Source organism: Rhagoletis zephyria, unplaced genomic scaffold, assembly GCF_001687245.7.
Source record: "Rhagoletis zephyria isolate East Lansing unplaced genomic scaffold, Rhagoletis_zephyria_1.1 Rzeph_scaffold_00991, whole genome shotgun sequence".
In the NCBI taxonomy this organism is placed as follows: domain Eukaryota; kingdom Metazoa; phylum Arthropoda; class Insecta; order Diptera; family Tephritidae; genus Rhagoletis; species Rhagoletis zephyria.
In genome coordinates, this window is record NW_016158075.1 from 2,799 (window position 1) to 11,993 (window position 9,195).

A 9,195-nucleotide genomic window follows, 5' to 3' on the forward strand; every position below is an offset into this window, starting at 1 on the left:
CCTCGATTATTTGCAACGCAAATCCACACTGTATGCAAATATTGCAACAACCAAACAACATTCGAATAACTCAAATTGAGTCCAACTTGGGAATTTGGTATATAATTTCCTAGTATAGCTTTTGCACAAAAATACGCTGATGTAGCATGGCAACAGTAAAAGTGCTGTTAAGACCAAGAAAAAGCTTCTGCTATGACTATAAATATCACATAGATAGATACTTGTACCTTTGACTCCAAAGCTGCAGTTATAGTTTTGTAACGATTCTTCTGCTGTTGCATGCAAGTGAAGCATTTGCTCTTCATACAAACTTTTTGTTGCTTATTGTCGAATTTCCTGCGCCTGTATTTGATTGGAAAAATTGCAACTGCAATTGCATAGAAAAGTTCGTTGAGTTCCTAAACGCATTTAGAATTGCCGTTCATGGCCAGTAATCGTACGCAAATCCCTAGTCTTACTATTCAAAATACGGAAAACAAATGCGAAAGCAATCGAAACAGAGGCTCTCCTCAATGAAATGACATTCTCTCTATGCCATAAATATGATAAATGCATAATGTAAACAGTGCAAATATTTACCTAAATACAAACTGCTTGCGCTTTGCCTACGGTGACCATTCGTACCGATTTTGGCGGGATAGTATTTACCGATTTTAAGAGAATTGTTCCACTGAATATTTTCTTTGAAAGTCTGGACGTATAAGTGTCCCGATTTTGCATATTTGTACCGATTAAATCCCGATTTTTAGTGTTTTCTTTATTAACCCGTTGAGAGCCGATATTGCTTATGACAATGATATTTGATTTAAAAATCTTGTTGTTTGGATATTTTTTTTTGAGGTTTGTTTAAGTTGATACTTTAGACTGTTGTGATGGCAAGAAGCTTAACCTCTTGTTACAATTATACCTAGAACCAATTAGGGCGCAACGGGAGCCATAGACATAGCCAGCATCCTTATTTTCTATGATCTTTGGTTATGTTTTATTCTGCCAGACTGGTTTTCTCGCTATATTGCACTCAATCATTCTTGCTTCACTTTTTTTAAGGGTTTTATAATTACTTGTTAAGTTTATTGATTTTTTAACTAAACCCTACAAACTTGACCTTAATAAAATGATAAAAAATAGTACTAATGCCCTAAAAAAAATGTATGGATGAAAAAAATATATGTGTAAAACTCCATTAAAAGATTTTATGTATTTTTTTCTAAAAACAAAATTATATTTACGGATTCGATGCTTTGAGAAGTGTCCCGATTTTTGTCCACAGAAATCTGGTCACCGTAGCTTTGCCTTTTCACTTCTTCTTTTGCTTGAGTGTCGTGTCACCAATACCAATATCAATTGACCACTGTGCCTTTAATAGCATACAGCATAGCAATATACTGAAGCACTGCGGTAAAGGGAAATAATGATTCAATGAAATTGAGTAGATATTTTCTAGAACTTTCGGTTGTGCAGTCCAATTCACTCACACCCGCCAAGCCGTGAATCACACAGCCACAAACACCATTCAAATAATGAAAGTTATCTATAAGTATGTAGATACCATCCAGTGAAAAAGCCCACCCAGTCAGTAAAAATACCAGGTTATTAACCAGCATGAGCTTAAATTTCGAAAAATGTATGCTATCAGCGACATCTGCCTTTGAAGTTAACTTAACGTAACTTACATGCTGTCACTAAAAAATTTTCTTAAATAAATGTTGCTTATAATTGAACAGCCGAAACTTAACATAACTTAATGCCCCGTAGAAATCTGTTTCATTTTGATTTTCCAAATTCTAAGTTCCGTTCAGTTAAGTTAAGTTGCCATAATCAGGCTTTTAGAGTGAAAAGTAGCTAAGTCCACTTTTAATGAAAACTCACGTTTTGATATAGGAAGCAAGAGAAATTAAAAACGCATCGTTTCGAAAGAGATTAAAACACTTGCAGGTCCGAAGGAAGCACCGAAAATTCGGTAAGGCCAAACTAATACGTAATCTCTTTATAAAGATCGAATCCTTCTGATTTGTATGACGTTTTGCTTTGCTTTAAATGAGCAAAATTTTGTATTCAATGTTTTGGGAAGTACTTAAAAAAAATGGCTATAAGAAGTTGTTTCCTTTCCAGTAAAATTTTTAGAAATGGACTTAGGGACTTTTCACTTTAAGCTAGCGAACCCCAGAGCTCAAGAATAACACGCTAGTGCTTTGCTCTGTCGACCATTGTCACTGTTGGAGAGCCGCGGTCAAAATGGCATACACATAGGGGGGATGAATTGTCAGACTATGCCGTTAACTGGTATGCTGCTACAAGTATTTCCACTGGTAGGTGCTCATTCATATCCAGACAATTGACATCTCGTAGGTCACCGCCATGTTTAACTTAACTAGTTGGTGTGAAAGGCAAACTGGTAGCATTCTGGTCCACAACTTGTAGCTTTTCCTGCAGGGTACTCATGTACATACATACATATGCCGCTTGCAATAACTAGTTGCCTCTTAACACCTCTCTTCTCAACCCGATAATCGCAATTTCTCATCCAAGCCATACATACATATTTTTTGAACTTTTACAATTTATTTGGTTTTGCGTTGTTTTGTTTGAAGCATTCGAAATTCATCCTAATCCCTAGAAGTATACTCGCTTTGCCTTCTGCTTTGCATTTCTAGCACTTAGACACCAAGCACTTCAATCGGCAAAAAGTTCGATTTGCGTTATCTCAATATAAAGTTCATAATTCATTTTCAAGTTCATTGCAGCGGCAACTGTGAAATTTACAAAAGGGAGATAATTTAACGTTGAAAGCGCACAAAGAGCTTTAGTAAATTCACTGCATAGAATAAATATGTATGTATGTTAATGTATGTCTACACATTTGATTTAATCTGTTTAATAGAGGAAGATTTGGACGAAGATTGCGCGCACATATATTTGGGCTTTTCTATAGCAAACCTTCTCGCGAAGTTAACAATTACGCACTTCATCAGCTTCACATATTGTAGGAGTCATGCTCAAGCTGTCGTTGGCTGCCGTGCAATGAGATTTATTCAGGGTGCGGGTAAGCATGTTTTGGCAACAACTGTTTGGTTGCTAACCTGCAGCTAACAAGCGGGTGCAAAAATTTAGTCTGTTCCAATAGCAGTCCGGTTTACAGGATTTAGTCAGAACTTACAGGAAGTCGTTCCTATTGACATAAAGCCTGTAAGTGGGAACACTTTTGAGAGAGTAACTGAGCAACTGTTCCTAGTCAGAAGTTACAGGATTTAGTCCGGAGTTTCTTTTCCTGTAAGTTCATGAAAAGTATCAAACGATCAGCTGTGACAGCGGTGAAAGCAAAGTACCTTATGTTTGTAAAAAAATGGAAGTAAACAACGAAATGTTTGAACATGTATAGATTTTAATAATTATTTACTGATATTTCAGCTAAATCAGTGTTGTACAAATGACATGTAAACAAACCGACTGACGTTTTTACAGGAAATAGTGCTTTTTGCGTTCCTATGCACTTCTGCATCTGTTCTCCTTTTACTCTCATTTGAGAGAGTAAAATTGTAGTTTGACAGTTCCACAGGTTTTAGTCCGAAGTTCAAAGGAACAGACTAATTACTTCGCGTGTGGAGCTTAAGGAAGAATGTACCAAAGGTAGGAGCGCTGACTATAGTCGGCATGTCAACGACTTTTATATTTCAATAAGTTCAGAAAGAAGATACTGAAAAACTGCTCAACATTTTCTAACTTATACAAAGAGGTTGATCTAGCGATGAACAAGGGCAAGACAAAGCTCATATGTACCTCCCGAAAACACGTAAAGAACCTTCGCGTATCGGAAGTCACATCACTGTTGGCTGATACAATTTTGAATAAGTGAAACACTTTGTCTACATAGGATGTAACATAAAGGCTACAAACATCTTTGCGGGCTTACCAGACCTATTCTACGAAAGTTTTAGGGCCCTGTTTGCGTAGGCGACGTGGACTTTTTAACGATATGGACAATTGTACTTAGTTAAGCGCATGAAAAAATCAGCGATTGAATTGGCTTGGGCATGTCGTACGGTTGGTTGACGGCGCTTCAGTTAAAAAATTTCTCAACTCAGCCCGCATGCATGGGCAGATGCGCCCACGGGCCCATAAGAAAGACCAAGGGTAGCCTGTGCTTTGCAAAGCTTGCTTACAAATCTGAGGCAATGTTAAAGAACATTTTTCTCCCATTTGCGAGTTCAAGTAGTCACTGCAGCCTTTTGTCGTTTGCTGATTGTAGGCCCTTTAGCTGAACTTAACCAAGAACTTAGTGAGAGTAGTTTTGCTTAAAAATTACTTGTTTTTTTAATTGTGACTTGTTATGTATGCAGATGTCAAGCCGTCACTCAATAAGATCCACCATAAATTTCCAATTTGCTAAAAATAATTTCCTCTGTACAAAAACATGGTAAAATGACGCTCATAGAGAAATGTCTACTACCGCTGAATAAACATTCATACACCTAAACAACACCGAATTCACTGTACAGTTTCTAAAAACAGTTTTCTAAAATAAGAAAAAAATAACTGCGCCCTTTAGCTACAGGCGGCTGCACATTATTCAGAAACCATAAAATTAAAAATATTTAAGCGCCTCGCACATATGTAGAAGACTCCACACGTACGAGCACTTTTACATAAAAAATAATATGTATGTAGGTCCAAAGTAAAAAGGACACAGTCGGATATATGAAATAAAATACCAAAGTGAAATATGTTAGCATTTTAAAATAACGAGAAATAGAGTAGAAAGAATGGAGAGGCCAGTGGAAGTTACTGCAAACCAAACAAAAGCCATTTGACCCAGTGCAGGGCAAACTTGCTAAGGCATACTACGAAGCGAAAAAACTTTAGTTTACAAACTGGTAACCGAACTGAAATCCACTAACTAGATGCATGGTTTGCTAATTACAAAATTACTGTTAAAGTTTGCCGTCAATCTTTTCAGTGTTCGCAAGCATCGAAGGCAATGAAAGAGCTGATGTCCTGACGAAGAGAGGATCCTTTTTGGACAAATTTAAGTTGGTGGCACCAGGAAATAATCCAAGAGAATTTAAGCAACATCTTCCTGGACACTGGCATCATTATAACTGGACGAAGACCTACGGTCGTCTTAAGAATAGTAGCAGCAAAGAAGGGGTACTGCCTCCAAGAAAACATATGGAATAGTACTTCCCGCTATCAAGTAGAAGTGCTACGTATTTTCTAAATACGCGTATGTATTTAAATTCTATGGCTATAAAACTGTATACATACAAATGCTCTAAAACTTCAGAGTACAAATTCGAACTTTAAACGAAATTTTGTTTGAATTCTTCTTAATGTTTAATATAGCTTGAATCCTTGATTTTTGTGGGTTTGGTTAAAGCGCGAACAATTTTACTTGAAAAATATTGTGAATATTAAAAAAAACACCATTTATCCGTTGAAGTTTTTCAAATGATGATATTTCGTTGTTGCCTTAGTTTCATCACTTTCGGCTGAAGAAAACCGAAAAGAGGCCATTAATATGATCTGGTATTTGAGATATTATTAGTTAAGTCGAAATTTCCTAAATATAAAATTTTAATTTTTAATTAAATAACTAAAAAAAATTAACAAAGCTATAGTTTTTGTTAAAATAATTAAAAAAAAGTTATTGGTAGATATTTTCCAGATTTGGTAGATTTTTATCAAGTGGGTGGCAATTTTTTTTCGTCAGTGTAACCCTGGTGTTAATGAAAACTCACCACCGCATGGCCATGACGTGGCCGTTGCTTCTGTCTCCCTCTCTCTCTCTCTCTATCAGCAGCAAATTTGATATGTTTCTACACGTAGATACACGTACACTTTCGTGGGTAACTGAGTTCTTAAGCGAAGTGCTTATTGGAAGCTCTAGCCAAACAGTGATGTAACTGCCGAAATACCCATGGGATGACTGTTTGTTGGTGGCAGAAGATACTTCCTTTTGTCCTTTTGTTCACCACCCGGCCCACATGCTTTGCTTTTCTATTCAATTTCAATTTTCGTTTCATCGGCATACGCTATAACCTGCGGATCTTGTTTTTTTTTATAACGAACCAATCGAGCCAATAGAATAGACGCTGCGGACTTCGTTGAGCCCTTAAACCGAAAACGTCGAAGAGACCCACCAAAGCTCGCTCTATTTCGATGACTCTGGGCTCTATTGGGACTGGTTACCACATCTCAGATACGATTTCTTACTTTGGCACGAACGAGGACGCAAGAGTCGGGATCGATTATGGTCATGCAAGCACAATCGCATCCCGCGACGAACAACCATGCCCCATTGCACTTGCAAATGTAACTGAAAATTGTTAGTAACCTCACATACAGACACATTTCAGTATTATCTTTAATCCCGAGGTTTTACTATTTTTTGATGCTTTATTATACTTATATACCCAAGTGCATATGTATGCGTTTTTTATGTCGACCATTTATACTACACTTTTGCAAGTTTTCTCATAGCCTTGCCTTCATGCTATATCTACACTTTTTTGAGTGTACACGCCCATACACATTTAGAGGCAGCATTACAACGGCTCATAATTTAAATGTTTGCTGCCCCATTCGGCATCCGATATTTGTTCTTTTGTTGCATGCAAATAAAGACTCATAAAAATGTTCAAGTATTTACATACATACATATACATGTCCAAATGTATGAAAATATACATACATATGTAGTACATACAGACATATGTACTCGTATAAGCCTAGCACTTGCGTTCGCCATTAATGAAGTCCATTGAAGTGCATTTTTCGCCACACTACCAACCATTGCGAACGCATCGGATTAAAAATCGCACAACAGAAATGTGTTCACCATACAGTGCCGGCCACTTGAATAGCGCCACCTTTTGATACTCAGTTTTTGCAGTCTTCCTGCTTAATATTCATAAATGTGTTTATGACCATTTATCGTATTCTACATATAACAAAAACCATGTAAATACGATTTTCAAACTTTATACAAAATTTTAAAAAATTTAAGAATTTTCCAACTTTCTTTTTAGATCGGGCCTTTTTTAATTTTCTAGATCAGGTCATTTTCCCAAGATATTTTCACTATTGAATTTTAAACTTTTACTTGGAAAATGTTACGCAATGTACGAGTACTATGTACACTTACGGCTATGTACGATATGGCGTATAAGTGACATTATTTCCTGCTTTTATTTCAGCACAAAACAATATTGCCCTTTTTCAGTTGACTATTCACAACTTTTTTATTTATCCTTCGATTTTCATCGTTGGTAGCTTGATTTTTTGAAAAGGAATAGGATTTAATACGAATAAGAGGAAAAATAAAATACCAGTATACAGATCTCTAATCTACGACCCAATGGGCCTTATGAATAAAAATAAGCAATATCTTTTTTTTAATTTCAGACCTTTTACTCGATTTATTCAAACGAAATTGAAGTAAAAGGTATGAAATTTTAAGAAAAAGTAATTGCTTAGTTATTTTTCATACGTCCTAATATTAAGTTTACATGTTCCGGCGTGCTTTGTTTTGGAATTTCAAAATACATAGCTTTTGCCAAAGAATATGTAACATTTTTATAAAAAAATATATCGCTATCTAGGTATATCCATTTTCTGCAAGTATTTCGCAAATCTTTAAATACAACACTTTGCGTGTCTAAAGCAAAGCAATATACAACAAGTAATTTTTAGCCAAAAAAAACCCACTTCAACTCTCATATAAAAAAAAAAAAATATATATATATATATATATATCTCATGATCCGCTGATCGGATCTTAACCAGATTAGTATGGGACCACCTCTGAGATACTACCTTTCCGATGCAAGAATTATCGAAATCGGTTGACGTGGTCCAAAGTTATGCGGTAACATACATAAAAAAAAAACAAAAAATAAAAATAAAAAAAATACTCCGACGAACTGATAACCTCCTCCTTTTTTGGAAGTCGGTTAAAAAATGGTGCATTATTTTGGTTTTCTCGGACTTTCGGTGTCCCTTTTGAACTTAGCAAATTTGCCTTTCATTGAATATAAACGATGCATTTTTAATATCACTTGCTTCCTATATTAAAATACGGGACTTAGAATGAAAATGTGAAAACCGAAAAGCAAAAGGGGCGCTATTCAAGTGGCCGTCACTGTATTTACCAGGCGCTTTTATACACTTACATACATATTGTATGGATGTGCATAAGTTCATTCATTTCATGTAAATGCGCAACAATATTTCACTTTATTACAAATTTGCAACATGAATAATTTCCCTTTATTATTACTTTTCAACTTTTAGTATTCGACACTGGCTGGACGGTGGTTAAGGCTGGGCAAAAGGATGAGTTTATTAAAATTTCATAACACCGACACCTATACGTATTCGCATGTGTAATTTGGATGTTTGTTAACGAGTGAGTTCGAATTAATAAAAATAAAATCGTTCACATTTATGTAACACTATTAAAATGTAACTTTGCTTTAGACCTTTTGTTGAGGACCTAAATTAAATCAATGCCAATGTTTTAATCACGCACAAAAGCGATGAGCAAGGCCAGATATTTTCCAATTTATTTCTGAAGCGATGCTCCTGCTTGTATATTTTTTGCATATAAATTCCGAAGAATGCCTGATTCAAGACTTTTTGATTGGAGTTCACTGTGTTTTCATAGAGCTTCCGTATGCGCAATTACAATTGCTCGACTATACTACGATTCTACCTACGCACAGTGCTGTATGAGCGGGCAAAAATCAAAAAAATTGTTGTCACGTATGTCAACGTGTTTGGTATCGTTGGAAAGGAAATTTATCCTAGATTAAGGATCTGGACTTAGTTTTTGTTTTTATCTCATAAGGTTCTCACAAAAACCTCTTAAAGTTGTGTGTTTTTTATATATTTTTTCTTTTATGAAAATGCCTTTAGCTGGAGTCTTTAAAAAAAAATTGCTAAAAATACAATTTATCATACTTTATCTTAAGACACAATTTTTCTAATTAGAAAATCTGTAAGGAAACCACTCTATAGAGCTTTTTAAAAAATATTGAGTTTCCTGGCTGGAATGGCCTATTTGCTACACCCTAAAATTTATTGCAGAAAATTTAAAAAATTCCTAAGTTTACAAAGGGATAAAAAAATTTGTAAAAGTATTTTTTTTTTTATTCTTTTATTTGAAAGAAGGGGCATTTTTCTTTGAAATAAAAAAAA

At 35.3% G+C, this 9,195-nt stretch overlaps 1 long non-coding RNA gene across 1 annotated transcript; it reads right to left on the bottom strand.

The window, feature by feature from the left end:
• Nucleotides 1-4,061: 4,061 nt before the first annotated feature.
• On the bottom strand, nt 4,062-8,887 carry LOC108362336 (uncharacterized). The gene is made up of 3 exons (XR_001847448.1): nt 8,715-8,887; nt 4,218-4,223; nt 4,062-4,072 (listed from the first exon to the last, which is right to left on the bottom strand). It is a non-coding gene; the product is annotated as an uncharacterized LOC108362336 (long non-coding RNA).
• Nucleotides 8,888-9,195: the final 308 nt, after the last annotated feature.